Source organism: Lissotriton helveticus, chromosome 4_1, assembly GCF_964261635.1.
Source record: "Lissotriton helveticus chromosome 4_1, aLisHel1.1, whole genome shotgun sequence".
In the NCBI taxonomy this organism is placed as follows: domain Eukaryota; kingdom Metazoa; phylum Chordata; class Amphibia; order Caudata; family Salamandridae; genus Lissotriton; species Lissotriton helveticus.
In genome coordinates, this window is record NC_136063.1 from 616180456 (window position 1) to 616203021 (window position 22566).

General features: G+C 44.3%; 1 protein-coding gene across 2 annotated transcripts in view; it reads right to left on the minus strand.

Annotated features, from left to right (window-relative positions):
* Positions 1 to 22566, minus strand: part of NKAIN3 (sodium/potassium transporting ATPase interacting 3) — a 2345632-nt gene that overhangs the window by 1394143 nt on the left and 928923 nt on the right. The window lies entirely within an intron of this gene.

The window sequence follows — 22566 nt, forward strand, 5'->3', positions numbered from 1 at the left end:
TCAGAGGCCGATCAGAGCAGCAGATGAAGATACAGAGACTCCTGGTCACAGGAACAGCACAGGGATTGTGCTGCACATGCCTCTTGTGTGTATAAAAGGTCAGAGGCCGATCAGAGCCGCAGATGAAGATACAGAGACTCCTGGTCACAGGAACAGCACAGGGATTGTGCTCGTGAAAGTCAAGGATGCAAAGGCCTCTATCCAGCCTCACAGCTGACTTTCGACTGTAGATTTGGTAATAAAGAAGGCACATTGCCCAGCCTCGACGACGCTCTCGATTGTTTCTGGGCTGATGAATGAGTCACTGCATTTGAGCTTCAACTAGTTCCAGCGACCATGTGTGTGTTTATGGCGCCAGCAAGCTGCCAGCACCGTTGTAAAATAGTTACAAAGTTAGCTTGCACAGGAAGCACTTAGATAAAATAAAGCAGCACCTGCTTCGTTTTATCTAGTGGTTCCTGTGCAAGCTAACTTTGTAACTATTTTACAACGGCGCTGGCAGCTTGCTGGCGCCATTACATGAGTGGGTGGGGGTTCAACTTTTGAACCCGTTACATCCGCGGATTTTTTCGGATTTTTTGGAAAATACGTAAAATACACGGATTGCGTATTCACCAAAAATCCGAAAAATCCGCGGACGTAACGGATTTGCCGCCCATGCTTACTCAGATCCCACTTTCAGTGCCTTTGGCCTGTATACTCCATCAGTGCAGGACTTGTAGCTCCCTACTGAGAATGTGATCTACTTTTGTTCTGTGCTGCATCATCAGCTGCTACAAAGAATTTGGAGGAAGGGCTACAACCAGTACACCACTGTGCCACATGCCAGCTTAGTGAACTGGAAGTGAGGCACAGCAGAGGCACCACTGCACCCCAGAAAGAGGAGTATTTGAGGCAGCACTACAAGCAGTTGATTCTGGGCTGTCCCAGTGGCTTAGCAAGGGTTAAAGGGCCCTAAAGCAAGAAAGGTAAATGTAGATTTTCCCCAACTTTGTTGCCCAGACAATCTGGATTTTATAACAGACTCGCTGGCTAATATTATTGCAATCTTCTTTATTTAGCCAACCACAGCCACTTTAAAGAACAAAGAGTATTGTGACATAAGAAACTTCCAACCCAATAAAAGGTCAGAACACCAGATACACAGCCTTCTTTTTTAAGGAAAAACAAAAACAAAGTAGGAATGCATAAATAAACAAATAGATGAAGCAATCCAAATAAACTTCTTCGAAGAGGAAGACATCTTGGATAATCTTCAAAACAGCACCAAAAATATTGTTGACCACGACCTTAAAGGTAAAACAAAAGGTGAAAAGGGATGGGAAAAAAGGGAGGGAATAATATTAGCCTCCGAGTCTTTAATAAAATCCAGATTTTCTGGGCAACAAAGTTGGGGAAAATCTACATTTTATGGCAAGACCGGATGCTAACCTTATTGCAAGTTTAAAGCATCCTTAATAAACAAGAGGCAGCATTTTCAATAGGTCTAAAATAAAACTTGCAAAAAAATCATATCATTTGACCAGTCAGGACATTTAAGAATATCATTCAAAGAAGCACCATGTAAAAAGGCTTGAGAGGCAGATGCACCAAGGACAGAGTGGGCGCCAAAAAGGGTAACATCAATATTAGACAATTTCATAATTTCTTTAACCCATCTAGCTAGAGTTGATGAAGAAACGCCTTTGTAAGGTTTCCTGAAAGAAATCAATAACTGTTTAACATTAGATCTTAGCGAAGAAGTTTTCAGCTCATATTCTTTAACACATCTGACAACACATAAATTGACATGATCATCGAAATAAGGATAGTAAATAGACTGAGAATTAGTTTTGGTTCTGTTGTTTAAGTAAAAACAAATACCTTCAGGGGAAAAAACTCTGTTAGAAATTTCTAAAGCCCTAACATCAAAGTCTCTTCGAAAAGAGATTAAATAGAGAAGAGTAGTGAGTTTAAAGGAGAGGAGTTTAAGAGACAAAGAAGTGTTTGAGCCTAAGCTATAAAGAAATATGAAAACTTTAGAGACGTCCCAGAGGGAGTTATATTTAGAAATGGGAGGTTTGGAATTCCTAATACTTCTCAACAGTCTCCTAATAAGAACGTTCTGGCCCACGGAGGAACCGTTAACTAAAACATGACCAGAAGCAATTGCAGACGATGAACATTAATAGTCCTGTAAGTAAGACCTTTTGCAAATAAATCAGAAAGGTAGTTAGCTACCTTTACTTCATCCACTGAAATGGGATCAAAGCGCCATGCAAGACACCAGCTAACCCATTTTTGCCAAGCCAATCTATAGAGTTTACGGGTTCCCGGTGCCCAAGATTCTCTAATAGGATTTGATGCCTCCTCAGAAAGTCCTGGGAGTTCCCATAAATTACTGACATTTTCCAAGCCATCATCCTCAGATCTCCTCCTAGAACCAGATTGTGGAGTTCTCCTGAAGGGCCTAGAGGATTTGAGGGAATACTGGTAGCAAGACGGGGTAATCCACTAGCATCCCCAATAGCATAGGGTACCATACTTGAGACTTCCAATGGGGGGGGGTCACGAGAACCAGGGAAGTCCTCGACTTGCAGACCATTGCTGCTACCCGAGTAATCATCGAAAAAGGGGGGGGAGGCGTAGCCCTTCAAAGTCCTCCAATTGAAGGCATCCACTCCTGCAGACTCCGGATCTGGATGCCAACTGAAATAAGTCTATAGCTGGGTGTTTAATCTGTCTGCAAACTGGTCCACTTGACAATGACCCAAGATATCCATCAGTGACAGGAAGACATTTCTGTCCAGACGCCAATTGCTTGATTCCCTGGGGTTCCTGGAGAACCAGTCTGCCTCCGCGTTGATTAAGCTAGGAATGTGCTCTGCCTGAACTAAAATATTCTGTTTGAGACAGTAGTCCCAAAACACCTTGGCCAAATCTGCTAAGTCCTTCGATTTCGGACCCCCAAGCTTGTTGACATACCTTATCGCGGAGACGTTGTCCATCCTTAAGAGAATGGAACATCCTGCGGAGTTTTTTGTAAAAGATTTTGGGCTAGATGTAGGTGGCTAAATACCGGTCGGTAAAGCCGCAATTCGGTAAATTTCAGCGTTACCGACTGGTATTTAGCCATGTGCGATGTAGGTATTACCGAATGCCATCGGTAATAACGAATTGTTAAATTAACGGGAAATCAGTTACCGATTCCTTATTTATCGATCGGCTGACACCGAAACTCCAAAATACCGAATTGGTAAATAAGAAATCAGTAAAAATTCGGTAATACGATGTACCAAAAATTGGTACACCGAATTTGGCCAAATTCAGTATTTTAGAATCGGTAATTACCACTGACCCAGAGCAGGTGGTAATCAGGTGCAGTGCATAGAAACAGCCCCAAAATGCAACACTGTGAACACAATGGCGGCCCTCTACGTCATTGCAAGGTGGCTACATTTGCGAGCAGCAGGACTGAGGGTTTGGAGACGGGAAGAGCGTGTTTACATACTGCGTGTCACACTGTTTCAAATGACTGAGGCAGAAATGCATTACAGGTACAGACTACACCCACAAACCATCTAGACCTGATACGGGACCTGCACCCATATCTGGAGCATCAGACACCAAGGGTGCATGCCATACCAACACATGTGCAGGTGCTCTGTAGTCTGCACCTACTCGCTTCAGGAAGTTACCAGGGTGTGATAGGTGCAGCAGGTGGTGTGTCACAGAATTGCCTGTCCGTTTCTTCAACTCCTTTTTGGACACCATGATGCAGAGAATGCATCACTACATACGCTTCCCCAGCACACAGGAGGAGCTGCAGAAGACAAAGCTGGATTTCTACCAAAAGGCACAGTTCCCACATGTGATTGGCTGCATCAATGAGACCCACATACCAATCTGTCCACCTGCAGCTACAGAATACATATACCGCAACCACAAATCCACTCACTCCATCAACGTACAGGTGATATATGATGCAGACTACATCATTACTGACATTGTGGCTAAATTCCCATGGAGTACCCATGACTCCTACATATTCAGGAACAGTAGGACCTCTACACATTTCTGGCTGCTGGTGAACTCAGAGAAGGATACCTTCTAGGTAAATCAACGTGACACACCCTGATGTATACCTTGGAAGAATGCATTGGTGACCCAAATTAATGGCACTTTCTTTCCCATTTAGGTGACAGCGCATATGCCGTCCGGTCATTCATCCAACTCTTCCACCCCAAGTGAGAGGAGATACAATGTGGCACATAAAAGCACGCGCAATGTTGTGGAGCGCACCTTCGGACTACTAAAAAGCAGGTTCCGTTGCCTCCACAAAAGTGGAAGTGTACGTCAGTACCGCCCCATTATCTGCTGCAAAATAATAGCAACATGTGCAATGCTGCATAACCTTGCCACAAAGAAAGGAACAGCAGTGGAACTAACTGACACTGAGGACGAGGGTGAGGACTATCCATAGCCAGAGCACAGCGCAGCAGGTGTGGCAGCAGTACCGGATGGGAGACACAGATGGGCTGAGATAACACGCAACTATTTCTGAGTGAGTAAAGAGACATAGCCAGTTACTGTATTTGAGTGATGGTGTTTAATGATCAGAGCACACCACCAAGATCAAAAGCAGTGTTTATACAAACATGGGTTATATCACCCATTTCTATACAACCATATCATGGCTGGCTCTATTTCTTGCGCCCATGCGCTGCACTGCCACTTTGCCCCACTGTCTGCACTGCCAATTTGTCCAGGGCCAGCGCTGTGGCGTTCACTACACCTACTGGTCTCTGTGGGAGGGGGCGTGATGCTACTACGGCTAGTAACCTCTTCACTTTCACCCCATCAGCTGTAGTGGCCACCTTGTCTGTTGGCAGAACTTCCAGTGCAGTGGTCACTGTGACCAGCCCCCTAGCCACATCCTGACTACAATGTGCCACCTCCTCCTGCATGGCTATTGAGCGTCTGTACATTAGAGAGGTTGCAGTGGACAGGCGGTTCACCGCCTTCGTGTAATTATCCAGTTTCTGCCTCTTCCTGTGCCTAGACTGATGGTCCTCCTCCAAATTGCTGCAGAGCTGCCTCACAGCCGCTGCCACGTCACTCATGCCCTCAGACATGGTGGTGTTCAGAGCACGATGCCCTTTTCAATGCGATGCATGTGAGCATTCATATGTGCCATCTCCCGCTGCACTGACCTGATCGCTCTCCCTTACAGGCGCTGGACCTTCAGCATGTTGCCGTCAAGCCCAGCAAACACACTGTCATCTTTGCCCTGGACGTCAGGTTTGGCTGCCCTTACCCTGAGGCGTCTGGAAGATATGTGGGCACACTCTGTTGGGGACTGTGATCTTGCTCTGTTGCTGTCCTCAGACACTGTCGACTGTTGCCCCCTGTGCTGTTCTCCTCGGACACCTCCATCTGCTGGAGGGTGGCCTGCCTGATGGTGGTGGTGGCATTGATTGTGGCAGTGGTGATGGTGGTGATAGTGGCGTTGAAGGTAGCTGTGGTGATGGTGATGCTGGTGGTGGTGACATTGATGGTGGTGCTGGTGGTGGTGGGGTTGTGTGCCCTGCAGGCGACTGGTCCTTCTCCTCTTGCCTCCTCTATGGCCTGGGTGCCTTCCCTCTGCTTCCCTTTGCTGCACTGCGAGATTTCTCGCCTGTGAAGACAGAATGTAGATATGCTCACTTATCTGGCAGCATTTACATTGTAATAAACATAATGCCTGCCAATCACACTGACTGTCCACTGCTTGCTAATTGCTGTCACATGCCTTTGGGTTTGCTGGACTGACTGTTCTGAACATGTGTTACTTCTGACCATAATGCATTGCAGGTTATGAGTAAAACATGTACTGGAGTGGGAGTCCCTATGCCTCTCTGGGGGTTGGGGGTGGGTAGGGGGTGCACCACATGCTGTGCATGCATCTTACCTTCTTTGTTGGCAGCTCTGGCAGAGCTGTCTGTGTTGCCAACCCCACTCACACTCTCTGGCTGGAGGGTGGACTCAACCAGAAGCTCCAGGGCAGTTGTGCAGGTGCTGTGCTCCTCCCTCCACCAGTTTTGCTGGCCTGCTTCTGCCTCTCTGCCATCCTCGCCTTAGCAATCTTCCTCAGATCGTGCCATCTTATATTAAGATCCTGAGATGCTCAATTGAGCGCTGGGTGACTCCGATGGCATTGATCTTCTTCTGAATAGTAAGCCAGATCTCACTTTTTGATGATTCTGGCACATGCAGGGACTGCTTGCCAAACAACTTGTCAAGGTCCTTGGTGACATCTTCGATGAGGACCTCCAGCTCCCTCTCACTAAATTTCTGCTTTCTTTTCCTTTCTGCTCCCTCCTTCTCCTTCTCCTGGTTTGCCATTTTGCTTGCTTTTGGTTGCAAAAAGAGGTTGTGTTGCTCCTGGCTTCTCTGCTGTGCTCCCTGCCTTACAGTCAGCTCCAGGTTCAGTGCAGCTGCCTGGGTGTGGCCACTTCCTGTTTGGGAGGTAATTGGGATGCACAGGATTGGCTGATTCCACAATTACCGAATTTTTAAATTACAGAATCGATATTTACCGATTCAGTATTGGGATTCGGTATTTACGATATTTTTTAGCGATTAATACCAATTCAGTAATTTTTACCGAATCTTTACATACATCGGATATACCGTTCCTCAATACCGAATCGATAACATTTGGTATTAAGGAATCTGTATTTTACGATTACCTACATCTGGCCCTTTATTGCAAAGGAGCCTGCTAGAAGTGCCAAACAGTTTATGTGTAAGGACTTTTCTTCCTCCTTCCATAGGCTACCAGTAGAGGTTGAAACACAGTTTGCTTCCCAACCCGACAAGCTCGCATCTGATTCTATCACAAGGTCCGGGAGAGAGCCAAAGATTGCTCTCCCATTCCAGGCTGCCATATTCTTGAGCCACCAAAGAATTTCTTTCTTCGCCTCTTGGGTGAGGGATAACTCTTGAGAATAGTTCAAATCAATTCTTAGGTGTTTGGTCTTCAGGCGTTGGAGTACCCGATAGTTCAAAGGGCCTGGAAAAATGGCTTGAATCGTAGAGGACAAAAGGCCTATAACTCTGGCAAGCATTCGCAGTGAGATCTTGTCCAGGGAAAGAACATTTCCTAATTTTTTTTATGCGCTTACATTTTTCTCTTGGGAGACTTATTTGACCTTGGACAGTGTCTATTATAAAACCTAAAAATTGAGTGACCTGGCTTGGGATCAAGCAGGATTTTTGCCTGTTTACCACGAAACCCAGGTCCTCCAAGAGATTTATTGCTAAAGAGGTATGGTCCGACACATGGATTTGACTTGATCCATTATAAAGATGTTGTCTAGATAAATAATTAGTCGTACTCCTCGCTCTCTCAGATAATCTGCCACTGGTCTGAGAACCTTGGTGAAACACCAAGGGGTGGAGGAGAGACCGAAGGATAGGCATACACATTCCCATGTGTTTCCACCCGATCTGAAACTGAGGTATTTCCGATGGTCTTCGCTAATAGGAATAGTTAGATAGGCATCTTTTAAGTCCAACCTTGCTAGCCAATCGGTGTGGATTAAATAAAAACAGGTGGAAAAAGGGGTCAAAGGGGCGCTTGAGATTACACTCGGGGTAGAAAAAACAGAGGGAAGGTGAACATAAGCGGAGCAGTGGGATGAATTCGATCAGAGATGTGATAAAAGCAACAAGGGGTAACAGTACAATCAAGGAGATGTCAATAGCGACAAGGAGCAGTTATATCAAACAGGATTATGATAATAATAATCAAAATACAACTTTAAAGACATATATGAAAAACAGAAATAGATGATAAATAAGGGGGAGATAGAAAGTTTTAGAGAGCACTTATCTCAGTTGCGGCAGCCAAAAAAAGAAGGATGTGTATCTGGTGTTCTGACCTTTTATTGGGTTGGAATTTTCTTATGTCACAATACTCTGTGGGCCAGATGTAGGTGGCCCAATACCGGTCGGTAACGGCCAAAATTACAGAATTTCAGCCATTACCGATCCGTATTGGGCATTTGGGATGTAGGTGGCCTAAATTGCAAATTCGGTAATTTACCTATTCGGTATTTTAGCAATCGGTAAATTACCGATTCCTTAAAATACCGAATCGGTAAATTACCAAAATTTGCAATGTAGGGAGCACTCAAATGAGTGCTTTTACCATTTTAGGATTCGTTATTTACCACCAACTATAAGTTGGTGGTAAATAAGGAATACCTTTGAAATGCAAATCTGTGCATTTTCAACTGTGCCATGTGGCAGACATACATGCCCTTAGGGCATGTATGTGTGCCACATCTGCACACAAGCACGACTTAGGGGTGCAACAGGGATTCAGGGGTGCAACAGGGTGTCAAAGTGACACCCTGGCACCCTTGAATGTTTCCCCCATTTTACCGAATCGGTATTTACCGATTCGGTAATTGCTATTCATTCCTATGGGCCTCCATACCATAGGAATGAATAGCAATTACCGAATCGGTAATTAGCGATTCGGTAAATACCTAATCTTACCGATTCGGTAATTTTTACCGAAAATGTATCTGCATCCCATTTACCTATTCTTAAATACCGATTCGGTAAAATTCGGTATTTAAGAATAGGTAAATTGGGATTCTTTAAAGTGGCTGTGGTTGACTAAATAAAGAAGATTGCAATAAGATTAGCCTCCGGTCTTGCCATAAAATACGCCCTCATTGCGTTGTTTAGAGTAAAAATAGGTGCAGTGGGCCCTTTTCACCCCTAGGCTACTGCACTTTTAGTACCATTGATAGCTGCGCCCCTGGGCTGTCCCTTTTCAATCACATTCACTTGGAAGCCATCTTTATGAGCCATTCGATGATGTGAAGATGCTCACGGGTCAAACATTTTATATTCATTTGACAGCAATATTTGTGAGCCATTTGATTTGCCTTGACATTGCAACAGTTTCAGACTTCATGTCGGTGCAACTCAAAAACCTGGCAGAAGCAGCAGCATGTAAGCGTGGTGGGGCAGGGCGGGCGGATGTAGAGAGATGATGGAAAAGGGAAAATAAAATCAATAAATAAATCCTGATCCATCATCTATCGACATTCCCCCCCCCCAGTCCGACCCCTCCCCACCACGCTTACCTGCACCAGCCGCTGTTGCCTGGCAGGCCCGTCCATCACATAAATGCCTGGTTTGGTGCTGATTGGTAAACAGCATCCTATGTGAAGAGACCATTGGACCAACGGGAATCCCATCAGTAATGATTGCTGCGGCATCGCGTTCATTTAGCTCCTATCTTGTAATCCAATGGGTTTACTGGGTCACAATGATGAGAAGTAGCTCACATTGACTACTTTTTTGCAGCAGTGACCGATGCAAAATGTAATGGTAATAAATGTAAATATTGATGAAATGCCATAAGCAGTTCCCAAAACGTGATATGCAACCTAGCAAGCCAATATCTGAAGCGGCACAAAGATACAAGCCAGTGGCTCAAGGGGGTAGACCAAGTGGCCTGCTCTCTATGCTATATGTTGTGCTGGTAAACATCTAGCAAACAGATACGGCTGTCTATAGCCAGACCTAAAAATGAGGAGATGTTTTGGGTCGTAGTGTTACACCTACGATTTTCATACTGTCACTCATTTGATGGGATTCAGAAAACTGCCAAGTGTGCTTGTTTTTGGAAACTGCATAGGAGCAGATAATCTGAAGTTTGGAAATGTAAAGAAAATATAAATGTTTCTTCTTTGCAATGTTGCCACATAGAAAAAGACCATCGCATCTACCTCCAAAATGGGATATGCCACATGCCCTTTCCGTCTACCAACTCTACCATTTATGCTAACCTTTTTAGATGTGAAATTATGTAAAGCACAAAGTGGGATATTTATTGGAAATTGCACTAAACACAAATAATGTTGGAACTTGTCTGCTCAATACATACAGAAGAAGCTCAAATGTGTCAGTCCTAAGCATCAGTTATAAGCTACTCAATTTCCTGCAGTTGTCAGTGCCAAGTGTGCCTGTAATTATCTGTTGATCCTGATTTTGAGAATCATGATGTGTCATTTGCAGTGCTGAGAACGCTTTTTCATCCCAAGACCCAGATGTATTAAAGCTTTCCTGAGGTTTAAAGCAACACAAAATGGTGAATGATATTTACTTCCCAGCCCAAGAGGCATTTTCCACTGACTCTGAGCCTGGATCCCGCGTGTAGCGTCCGTTTCCATGGCAATGAGCCCGCACCACTGTCCAGTGCCTGTTGTGAGAACAGTGTGTTTGTGTCTGTGATCAGTGTGTTTTTCACAGTGTAAAAACAGAATTGTACTGCTTTGTGTGACTTCGTGTCAAGTGGGTGTTACTGGGGTACATCAGCCCAATCACGTTTAGGTTCTGGTGCAATTCCTGATCTAAGATGCCCCGACTAGGCTTTGCATCAAAAACTAACATTTAACACAGGCATAAACCAGGGGAAATGTGTTGACTTCTCAAAATAACCATTGCATTGCATTAGGGCTGCATTACACAGCATACATTCAATGTGATCGATCCTTCTGAGTATTTCTGCACCTAATAATTTGTATGAGAAGGGTATGCTTCCAGTACAAATCCTATACTAGACAATCCACCTTGTTCCATGGTGCTAGGCTGTTTTTTGCACAAGGTAGACTTGTTAGAGCACAGGCGCTGGGGTGATAGCAGCAGCATGCCAATGTTATCTTGTGCAACACAGCAAAGTTGGTTTCTGTCCTGTATTGCATAAAAGCTTAGTAAATTGGGGCCCATGCTTTAAAACAATAAGCAAAATACCTTGTGTAGCAGGCACATGTGGGAGGGTCACACACACTGGTGTTAAAGCTGTTTAAGCTTATCAACATTTGTGAAATTAACAAGTACAGACAAATACATTTATATACAAATTAGCTGATATAAACATTTTCTCAACCTTGTCTTAAATGTATGATTGTATTAGCGAAAAAAGATTCCTTCTTGGAGTCTCGGATTGAATACCCACTGGATGTTCACTGCAATGTCATTGAGTGAGCTGAGTAATTTTCGAGTCATTAGATTAGCAGCTGGGCATGCTGTGTACATTAAATCGCTGCTTGGCTACCGGTAATAAGAATACTGTTTTTGACAGCAAAGGTTGCTCAAAACACAGCTAGGAAGTAATCTAATCACCCTTACCTGCTTTTCTACTGGCAGCAATATGTCCTTGAAGAAACACATGCAGTAGTGTCAGAGCACAGTTGTATTTGACATATGTTTGTAGGTTTCTTTTTGAAGTTGATAAACATAAGCATGATTGTGTTTTGCAGAATAACAATCTGGGATAAACGCAGATGTTTTTGGTGCTGTCCCCAGTTCTGCATCACAAGCATATGCCTCATTTTTCTATTAAAATGAGGCTCAAGCACTATGATGGATAGCTGCATTATCGAGATCTTAAACTCACATTTGGCAGGAACACCTTCATGAATAGCAGAAAAGAACAGTGTACTGCAGATTTACGGAACGTACTTATTCGAAAAGTAAGCTTCGAAACGCAGAATACAAATGAAATTCCTGCGTTGCGAGACTTTTTGATAAATGGATAAAATATTTTGTAGAAGAAGCAAAATCCAACAAAAGGAACACAGTTCTGAAGGAAAAAAATGTATTCGGTAGATAAAGAAAAATTATATTTAGGAATTTTCACCAGAGACTACATCAGGAGTAGGCCTTGGGCAGAATTTGGGCAGAATTTCAGTTATGAGTAATCAGAATCATTTTGATAATTCTGCAGAAATACTAATAATTATGAGATTACTTTTCTTTGAATAATTAAGTGTAATTTAAGAGGAAAATCCTACAGCTAACGCTATTTGTGTTCTGCCCCATTTAGCACTGTTTCTTAGTCATTTTGAGCACGAGGGGCCATTTTTATGCTAAGGAATATCGCTAAATGCAAAATTACTCTTCTCGCATAATCCAAGTGCAGTCTTGCAGAATTCCTAGGTAATGTTGCATGTTTACACTACACATAATGATGTGTTTTACTCCCACCCCTAATATGAAATAAATTAGTCAGTCAGCCCCTAAATAAGAGCACATGAAGGCCTTTTACATGTAGTTGCACATTTCTAAGTGGAAATATGGTATCAATGCTCACCATAACTGATCAATGACAGTAACAGTAACGTAACAATACTTCTTCAATCAAAGGTTTTTAGGGATATTTCGTTTTTTTATTACGAACTAACATTCTTTGATCCAAGCATTGCACTGAGTCCACAGCTTCATTGCTGGTATCATTGAAGACGTCATCAGGGACATAATCTGTGAGGTAATAAATTGTGTAAATAGTGCATTTTGAGATTTTATGATTACTTTGCTTTGCCAGGTGTATCTACCAAATATCATTGTTTTTAGGATTTGCAGCCCAACTGTTATATCCTTTATCGATTGATGGATACTCCTGATTCTATCTTCCTAAATTTTGAAAAAGAAGTAATACATTCTCAATTTTTACCAAGGTTTGGCAGCGTCATGCATGAGGTTACCACCATGCTTTTGCACGGTTTCAGCTCATCCAGGTATTTTGGAATCCTCATCCCCCATTGCGTCTTCCACTCAAGGCCACACCCCATTATCTGAATGTACTTTTGTAAGCTCTGTATCAACACAAAAGACCAAAGAGGTGGGTTGTGAAGACTCAGGACCAGGGATGCTTCCCCTAAGCCTCTTAGAATAGGACAGTTCTCTATGCATGTAGGTAAGCATAAAATGAGCCACAAAGGTTTATTTCAATCTGTGAGCAGAATTAAAGGAATGATAAGTAATGGAACCACTGAGAACAATACCACAACTACAGTCATACAAGTAAGGTATAACAGAAGAAACAGGTGGCTAACATTGATTAAAAAGTTCCTAATGGAGAGGGATTGTGACAAGGAAGATAGTTGCCTAATCTGTGAGATATTGTGGGTATTGCTACTCCATTCAAATTCTGCTTTTGAGCTATGAAATGACTGATTTTAGTTTCTAGATTTATAGGATACACAAATCTATTTGAGACGTCACTTGTGGTTTTCCAATGCTTTAAACTAATGTTATCTTCTGCTCTGCAGAATGGTGTGGATATGATTCACAACACATTTGCAAATTGTTACAATTTGCTCAATATTTTTGCAGACAAATGTGATAGTTGTCTTGCAGACTTACAAAACTGGTTGCTACACCACAGCCCCAAGGACATAGAAGAGCTTTCTGGTTTCATTAAAGAGAAAATTGTAAACGCTGCTTATCCAGTTCGGGCAGTGAAAGGGAGGGGGCGGCATCCTTTTGTTACAATGCCCAGATGTTTATTCACAAAGGTCCTTTCTCTCTTCATATGCAGGAATTCTGGGCATCTTGAAATAATAGGAACAAGAGTACTTCCTTCCTGGTTTGCCACGGCATTTGGGCAGTGGAGGCTATCAAGTAGGAGACTCCATCTGCAGGATTGAGGGAGATATGACATACAAGGAACTTTGCATGAAGTATCAATATTTTCTATGGGTTTGTCCCAGCTCAAGGTGGTGGTGAACTACTTCCAGGTTACCAAGGACATCATCAGCAGCGGTTCTATAAAATGAGGGTGAAACTTAGCTCTTTGCATCATTATGCTCATGGTTCGATCTTCATCACATTTTACATTTTACATCTCCTTGCATCACAGGCCTCTAATTTACCCTCTATTTCTAGATTTGTGATTCTATTTTTTAAAATTATCTGCGTATTTTTTTAATTTATTGGCATCGTGCTTGCTTGTTGTATTGTTTTTACATGTTTGCGTTGTGTACTTAATCAGTTTGTGAGAGGTTTTTCAGGCATTCTGCAGTTCTCCTTTCTTAGGTCTCAACTTTGCTTTGATCATCTTCCATCAAAGTGCTGTTTTCGTTTTGTGCCCTATCCAGCGTCTCTCTTTTATTCATCCAGAAACTCTGGAGAACAGCTGTGTGGTGCCTAGAGAGGATCACCCTTCTCACTCTTCCCTCAGAAAAAAAGGAAAAGGTAAAGGAAGTGTGACTTACATTTGACAGCGATCTCCCAGGTTCATCTTTCTATTTTTTGTTGTGTTGGAAATTCCGCAGCCCTAAAATGGACCACGTGGAGTGGTACAATGTGCCGTTTACTTTGCTTGAATGAGAAATGCTTGTTGAATTTTGCACTGAATTGCTCCATGTTAGATGGAAATCTGTCAATATGCTTTGCTTTGAAGTTCCACAAATAGATTATATTTGACCCTTTTTTCTCAGGGAAAGTTAGTATAGAAAGCGAATAGAGGAGGTACTAAAATATACATCGATTTTATTGGTTTGATTGCCCAAGCGTAGTGTTGTAAGAATGTGATCCATCTTTTCTTTAACAAACTATTTAGACTTTTATCTCAAATACCTTGCATTATAACAATCATTGAATATTCAGATTTCACTTTCTGATAGGAGAGTTCACATGAACATTTAGATGTTAAGACTTTTCTTGGAATCCATATTATTTTTATGGCTACGCATAACTTTCACAAGTTTGGTGAGCTTTAAAGTTTAGATGTGCATGCAGTTAGAAAAATATATAAGACAATGATCTGCTTCTCTGGCTATAAGACAGGGATACAATAGCAAAAGAAACAATTGATGGACGGAATGCTGAACAATGCAAACATTCACACCCAGTCACAAGGATCTGGGTTTAATCCATCATTCTTTTGCTCACCATACCTCCCCTGTTTAGACCCAGCCATATGCAAATCAGTCTTGACCCTGCTCCTTATGGGAACAGTCCAGCCTGAACTGCCAAGCCAGGTCCTCCCTGGAATGGAAACAAGCATCCTGGGACCGGTTTCGGGGCTTCACCCTTCATCATCTAGGCCAGCTTGAATCCAGTGGCACAGTGAGCACGGGACCCACGTCTGGGCTTACCCTTCCCACTTAGGGAGACAAATGCAAAAGTAACATTAGGACGTGTATGCCCAGACATGGGCCCCGTGCTCTCCATGCCACTGGAGTCAAGCTATCCAGACTGATGAGGGGTGACACCCCAAAACCGGTCCTAGGATGCTTGTTTCAAGTCCAAGGAGGACCTAACCTGGCAGTTCGGGCTGGACTGTTCCAATTGGGCGCAGGGTGAAGACTGATTTGTATATGGCTGGGTTCAAACTGGAATGGTATGGGGAGCAAAAAAAATTATGGATTTAGGCCCAGATCTCTGTACTGGGGTGAATTTATGACATTGTTCTGCATTTTGAAGAAGGACATGTGAAGGTCGTTTTACACATGTTAATCCCTGATATCATGGACTAAAAGACAACATGCATACATATTTCCCATTGGCAAAGCAGCACAATGCTTAAAGAGGCATTAGTGCAATATGTTGGACACCATTTCTTAGAGAGGTGACAAGTGGATTGGTATTTGGAGAGGATTGAGAACAACTTATTTTAGTTGCTGACATTTCTAATATTATGTCTAATATATTACTGTCTGGGCCAGTTAGCAGTTCACGGGATGCCCTATGGGTAATCTGTCTGCGAGGAGTGATTTAAGAAATGTTTAGAGTGCTAGCTGACCAAGAAACTGTGAATTTAAAGGATTCTTGAGAATACCATGGCGATTTAGGTAGCCATGAAATGATGTGCAAAGACTTAAAATGATATTCCTATTCTCCCCTAAATCAGCACGCTGCCTCTACCCCAGAAGGTGTAATGAGTTCATGGCTGCACAGCACATTTTGGGCAGTGGGGCTATACCATTTTGTAATAGTTCCATTACAAATGGCAGTGGTGCAGAGAGATTTGCTGAGTTTTCCTCCTGCCACCATGAATACCCATACGTTTGTCAAGGAAGACGTTAGTGTCTTGTCTGTGAGATAAAATGAAGACAAACTAGGTTTGCTTGTGACAACGCCTGCAAGGTTTTGCTCTTGCAGGTGTTAAATAGCAGCAAGCAGAAAGTCGAAAGAAGGAAGAGAAAGGAAAATGTGTAGTCACAGGTCTGGTGATTCAAACTCCAAAGGATCTTTGGCTGAAGGAGAGTGACCTGATTGTCAGAGTCTGAATAGGATGAGTAAATAACTGCTACAGTTGAGACATCTAGGGAATCGTTAGACTGCATGGCAGGCGTTCCCTAACAGGATCCACTAAAACAGAGAGACGACCCTTGTGTGTTTGTTTCAATTCTTCTGTATTTAACTTTAGTTAACACTTTCTCTTCTGTAGGTTCTCCCCTACACCTACCCCTACACTAGTTAAGAATGCTATTTTGCTAACTTCACTTCCTGCTCCTCTCTTGGACCAAGATATGACAAAGTCCATGGGCTGTGCATCAATTTCCGGGGGTCTCTGGTACATTCTGACATCATGTAACAACATCTCTGCAAGAACATTCATATGAAAGCTTATGAAATGCGGAACTTTTGAATGCCAATCTTAGAATAGTTACCAAAGTGAAATTAGGGAGTAAAGAGAGGTAAAAAAAAAAGGCAACATTTCCTGTTTATTCTTCCTATCAGCATTAGTGGGCTAGGATCGATTATTTCTTCTTTTGAGGCCTTTCAATTATGAATTCATGTGACTGACTTTAGCTAATTATAGTATGGAATATCTAGTGGGAAATATCATGACACCTTAATAGGAGGACATAAATATTGAAATGTAAGTGCATTTAGGGCGCTCCAGATCCACTGTTTGTAAGCCCCTATCTATGTAACTTGAAGACATTGGGGTGTTAGGAACAGAAAATCTATATATATTTAACTGTCGTCATGTTTGTTCTCTATATTTTGCCTATCATATTAAGGTACCACCATTTCCTATTTGACATTCTGGACCCGCCCCCTTCAGTGTGTCCAGCTCACTCACACCACGAGACACTATCACCCGACAGATCCCCCTCCCGTGTTCACAAATGGTAGCGCCGGTGCATGGCTGGCTCCGCGGTGCATCGACGTCGCTCCAGGAATGCTAAGCAAAAGATGTTTAAAACATTTTCCGCAGGCATTTCCTGTGATTTTGTATGCTGCCGAATATCTACACGGTATCTGCTTCGGGGCTCTCGGGAGATAACAATTAGAATGAAATGTGCGCACTGAGAATGATATTGTAGGTGACAAATGATGCCGGAGGGGCTCACACTTTCTATGATTCCGGCGAATTCATAATTTAGCATTTCTAGACATCTTCTGTCATGCCAAGCAACTTCTCTGAGCCACAGCTGGAGGTAGCCGGGCTTCATGTGCAGCATATCTAATGCCCAACAGTGCCGGGTAATAGCTCTCTCCAGGCCTTCATAGACATTTACATGTTGCAAAGATGCTATGTGAGTGTGGACTTCAATCTTTAAATATTACCTTTGCCTGAACTATGCTCGCAAATTTCTCAGTGGGCTTCCTAAATGTCAATACACCGAGTAAAATTGAAATGTGTAGATTGTTCATTGTTAACCCCTTCACTGCGGCGGCTATTCCGCCGCAGTGCTACGGGGGAGGGGGGCCGCGCGGCGCTCCTGTGCTCGTGACGGAACTGCTCCGTCACGAGCCTCGGGTGAGCTGTGCTTGTGACGGAACGGTTCCGTCACGGCCCCGCCCGCTCAATAGAACGCTCAGTGCAGGCGCGGAATTCGCGCCGCGCAGGCACGGCGAGCGGGCCGTGACGGAACCGTTCCGTCACAAGCACAGCTTACCCAAGGCTTGTGACGGAACGGTTCCGTCACAAGCATCCAAGGGGTTAATTAACTCAGAATGCCCTTTGCTCTAGATAGCAACATATACTTCTAAAAAATATAAACACCAGTAATTTCTCTTTTCATTGAAGCTTAGGTTTTTTCCCCATCTGATTGTAATAAACACAGCCCCAGTTTAGAAAATTCAATAACTAAATCAAATCTATTATACTCTCAGGGGCATATTTACGAGGGCTTTGCGGCACGCTTGCTTGCACCATGCAACGTGATCTATGAATGGCACAAAGCCCCAAGTCATATTTTTGATGCTACGCAAAGCCACTTTGCGTGCCTTTGAATGGCTTCATAAAAGAGTAATGCAACTCAGCACAATTTGCTGCATTGCATTAATGTGCGAAAGGGAGGCGTTCCATGGGCGTTGCGGTGGGTGCTCCATTGCAAATCCCATGGTTTTTCACCCATTCCCAGATTTACCAAACCTGGTAAATCTGGGAATGCGTTAAAAAGGTACATCTCCCCAGGTGAGGCGTAATGAGGAGTAATATGTTTATTTGGTGGTGAGTGGGCTCTGGCAGGGCCTCTTACCGCTTTGCTATGCTACTGAAATCGCTGTGAACTGTCACTCGAGGTTCATTTTTTAATTAGAATTTTAAACAGGAGCTGCTACATTTGTACTTTTAATTTCTCTTGAACAGCGTTTCACTTACTGCTTGGGGGGCTTTGCTAAGTTCAACCGAGGCCTGTTCTCGATCTCCTCCTTCCCGCCCCGGTCCGACGCGGTGAACAGCACCGTTGCGTGGAGGGTGTGGAAGGGTAGAGACAGGTACTTCCGGTTGGCTGTGGGGGCGGTTAGCGCTCTAGTCGCCATACCCTCACTAGTCCTTATGGATATAAGGTGAATGTTTAAACGGCCGTGCAGCAGATGCGCGCAGCGGGCGTGTCGCCGGCTCACCAAAGGCAAGCCCGTCTGCGCCCGTCCGCGGCCGAACAGGAACCGGGACCAGAACCCCTGGTCGATTTGCGGGAAAAATACACTATGGCAGGGAAGAACTGTTGGCGTGCTGCCCCCCAATGGATAATGCTTGCAAACATAGGTTGCCAATCACTCAAGCAAGCACATGTCATAACTGTTCATTTAGTTGGAGCACGGACCACTTTCGACAGGCAGGTAGAGGGTCGCTTGCTGGTGGTCTAATAAATTGCAGATCCCTAAGTAAACACAAAATTGAAATCGCTGATCTGCTTACAGACACTAAGTTAGACCTCTTGTTTCTTACTGAGACCTGGCTGGATGCCAATTCCGATCCCGATATTTTAGAGGCCCTCCCACCCGATTACACTATTACTAGAATTGATAGAGCGGTAGGCAGAGGAGGGGGGATAGCGTTAATCTTTAGATCCTCCCTTAAATGCATCTTGGGACCTATCACAGTATATGATAGTGAAGTTGGATCTTTTACGCTGATGATAAGCCCTAACCTTACGGTGAAAGGGCTTATGATCTACAGACCCCCGGGCTCCCCTATACGCTTCTTGTCAAGTCTGATGGAGGGCATTGCTCACTTAGCCGTAAGGCATGATAAACTCTTGGTTTTGGAAGACTTGAATCTCCACTTGGAGGACCCTATGAATAAGGAGGCAGCTGATCTCCACCAGGACTTGCAGTCACTATATCTAGGCATGAAATCAGTCTCTCCTACCCATCAGCACGGGCATCTACTCGATCCAGTGTTTGTTAGCTGGGAGGATGTTGAGGTATATACCCCTCTCCCTGTTCCCTGGTCGGACCACTTTCTGGTGCCTTTTGTGATAAAGATGCCTGAGAGTGAAAATCTAGTAGTAGCAATGGGCAACCACCCTCGCAGGAGGTGGAAAAACTTTGTACAGGCGGATTTTAATAGAGAGCTGAGCGTGGGTGGCCCACCAGGTGGGTCTGATGGCGATACAGCCTCTGAGAATTTGGAGAGGCGTATTAGTAATGCCCTCAATAAGGTGGCACCGTTGCTCTTGAACAAAGGTAAGGGTAGAGGGCAGAAAACGGCCCCTTGGTGTAACCCTGCTTTACATCGGGTAAAAGCAGAATGTAAACGCTTGGAGAGGCAATGGAGAAAAGGTTTCCGGAACCAGGATAGACTGACATACAGGGAGGTACAGAGGAAATATCAAGGCCTGTTAAGACGAGCTAAAGCCACTCATTATAAGACCAGAATTGGAACATCGGAAAATTCCACTAAAGAACTTTTTTAAATATTTAAGGAAATTTCCTCCTTGGTGGCCACGGCTGTACCAAGCAGGAGCTCTGCTGAGTAATGTAATTGGGTGGCGAATTACTTCTCAGAGAAGGTGAAAGTTATCTATTCATCTTTCTCAGGGACTGTAATCAGTAGTGGAGTAGTGGAGTAGTGTGGCTCACTGGTTAGAAGCGGCAGGTCTGAGAGCAGAAGTCAGCCTGGGACCAGGGTTCAATTCCCGACGCGGCAGGGTCGTGGACCTTGGTCAGCGGACTCGATAATTCTCGCTTCGGTGCTTACTCTAACCAGGGGTTCCACTCGGCAACTCTGGGCATTAGCTTGCCTAATCTCCACAACGGCCCCACCAATTCCGGGGATGCCTGGCTCCACCTTGGGGACTCCCAGCAAGGGACCATCCCACAGGGAAAGCCAGGACGGGTTCCCCAGAGTTATACAGCGCCGGGACGCCCCGTTGCTGGGGCAGCTGTGCGCTTTACAAGTATACTACATTTACATTTACATTTACATCAAAGGTGCGGAATTCGAAGAACAGATGGGAGAAAGCAAGACTGGGTTGAGACTGAATAATTTTACGGTCCCCCCCCTCTGAGACCCTAAGGAGCATTTACCTCAATGTCAATTCTGGTTCCCCTAGAGATCCTGCTCCACCTAAGGTGATGGGGGAAAGCTTGGACACCCTGGAGCCTTTCATTAGGCATGTGCTAGATGTCTCGTTCAGTAGACACACACTGCCAGAGAACTGGAAACGAGCCATTGTTCTCCCTGTCATGAAGAAGCCCAATGTCACTCACGATAAACTAGAGGATTTGCGCCCCATTTCGCTTTTGCCATTTATGGCTAAGGTGGCAGAGAAGGTGGCCAATCACCAGCTGATGCTGCATCTGGAAGACGCTAGTCTCCTCCATCCGTCACAATCGGGCTTTCTGGCAGGGCATTCTACGGAAACCGCCCTGCTACGTGCTACTGAAACCATCAGGCAGGGGGCTGATGCGGGGCACACCATGGCTTTAATTATGCTTGATCTTAGTGCCGCCTTCGACACTGTAGCCCATTACACCTTGCTGCAGTGTCTGAACAAAGGAGGCATCTAGGGCCCTGCCCTGAAGTGGCTGAAATCTTTTCTAGTTGATTGCAGCTTTCAGGTTAGACAGGGTGCATACTACTCCAAGGACTTTAAACTGGATCAGGGAGTCCCTCAGGGCTCTGCCCTTAGTCCCACCCTGTTTAACCTGTACATGTCTCCTTTGGCGGAGATAGCTCAGGGTTTTGGAGTAGAGGTGGTATCTTATGCTGACGATACCCAGCTGTTGATCTCCTTATCCCAATCACCGTAAATTGCGGCCTCTAATTTCAAGGCCTGCATGCAGGTGCTTGCCTCCTAGATGGATAATAACTGCCTGAAACTGAATGGCAGCAAGACCGAGGTGATGGTGGTGGGAGGTGATTCATCAAGCTGGACGTCAGAATGGTGGCCTCCTAGTCTGGGCCCCACCCCCATACCCAGTACTAAAAAAACTCCGTAAAACATTGGACCTCCTACCGTTAGGGGCTAGGAAGACAACGGTGCATGCTCTAATTACAGCGCGCCTTGACTATGGCAACATCCTATATCTTGGGGCCACGGCAAAGGGTCTAAGTAGACTAAAAGTAATGCAGAATGCGGCCGCTAGGCTGGTTCTTATGCGGCCCAGGAGAGCAGCTTCAAAAGAAGCCCTGGATTCACTGCACTGGCTCCCAGTTAGGGAAAGAGTCATGTTTAAGACCTTATGCATCTGTCTCTCTCAGAACACTGGCCCTGTCTACCTGCGCGACCTGGTCACTAGGTATGTGCCAAGGAGGTCTGTTAGATCTAGTGGGACGGGGCTGGTGGTAATTTCTAAAGTAAAAAAGGCCAGAATAGGGGGTCGTTTTTTTAGGTTCCGGGCTGCTCAGAACTGGAATAAGCTCCCGCAAAAGCTTAGGTTGGAATGCTCTGAAGCGAAATTTAGAAAGCTGCTTAAGATATATCTGTTCTCCGGCTAGTATTAAGTGGTCCATAATTGCTGGTTAATGTCTTTCCTTCTCACCCAGCGCGGGGACACGCCGAGATGGCGTAACTATGCGCTTTACAAATTCCTTTATTATTATTATTATTATTATTTCTCCTCATTATTTCCCTGCATTCTGCATCACACATAGAAAGAGCAAATGCCTCCATGAAGTGTTTTTTTGCAGGAAGATTCCCCTTCCTGCACAAAAGCAAACCTGCTTACAACACAGACACTCTTTGACCATGGTGCAAGGGTGCCTGTGTTAGTGCTAGGATGCCAAAATGGCACCAGCAGAGGGGACGTACCAATGGATAGTAGTCAATATACGCCTGGAACTTACATCTGGATGACAGTACACCAACTCAAGTGCAATGCAGATAAAACAGAAATTCTTTTTTTTGCAATATTGTTTCAGAATTTTGGCAGAGTTTCTTGCCCGAAGATGCGTCTCCTCCAGGCCCATAGTCAAAAATTTAGGGGTCAAATACATTTTATGACAGTTTGTCCATCAAGCCTCAAATTTGGTCAGTGGTAGACACTTGTTTCTGTGTATTGCATTCCTTAAAAAAGTTCTTACACTACGTATCCTTTTCAGCAAAA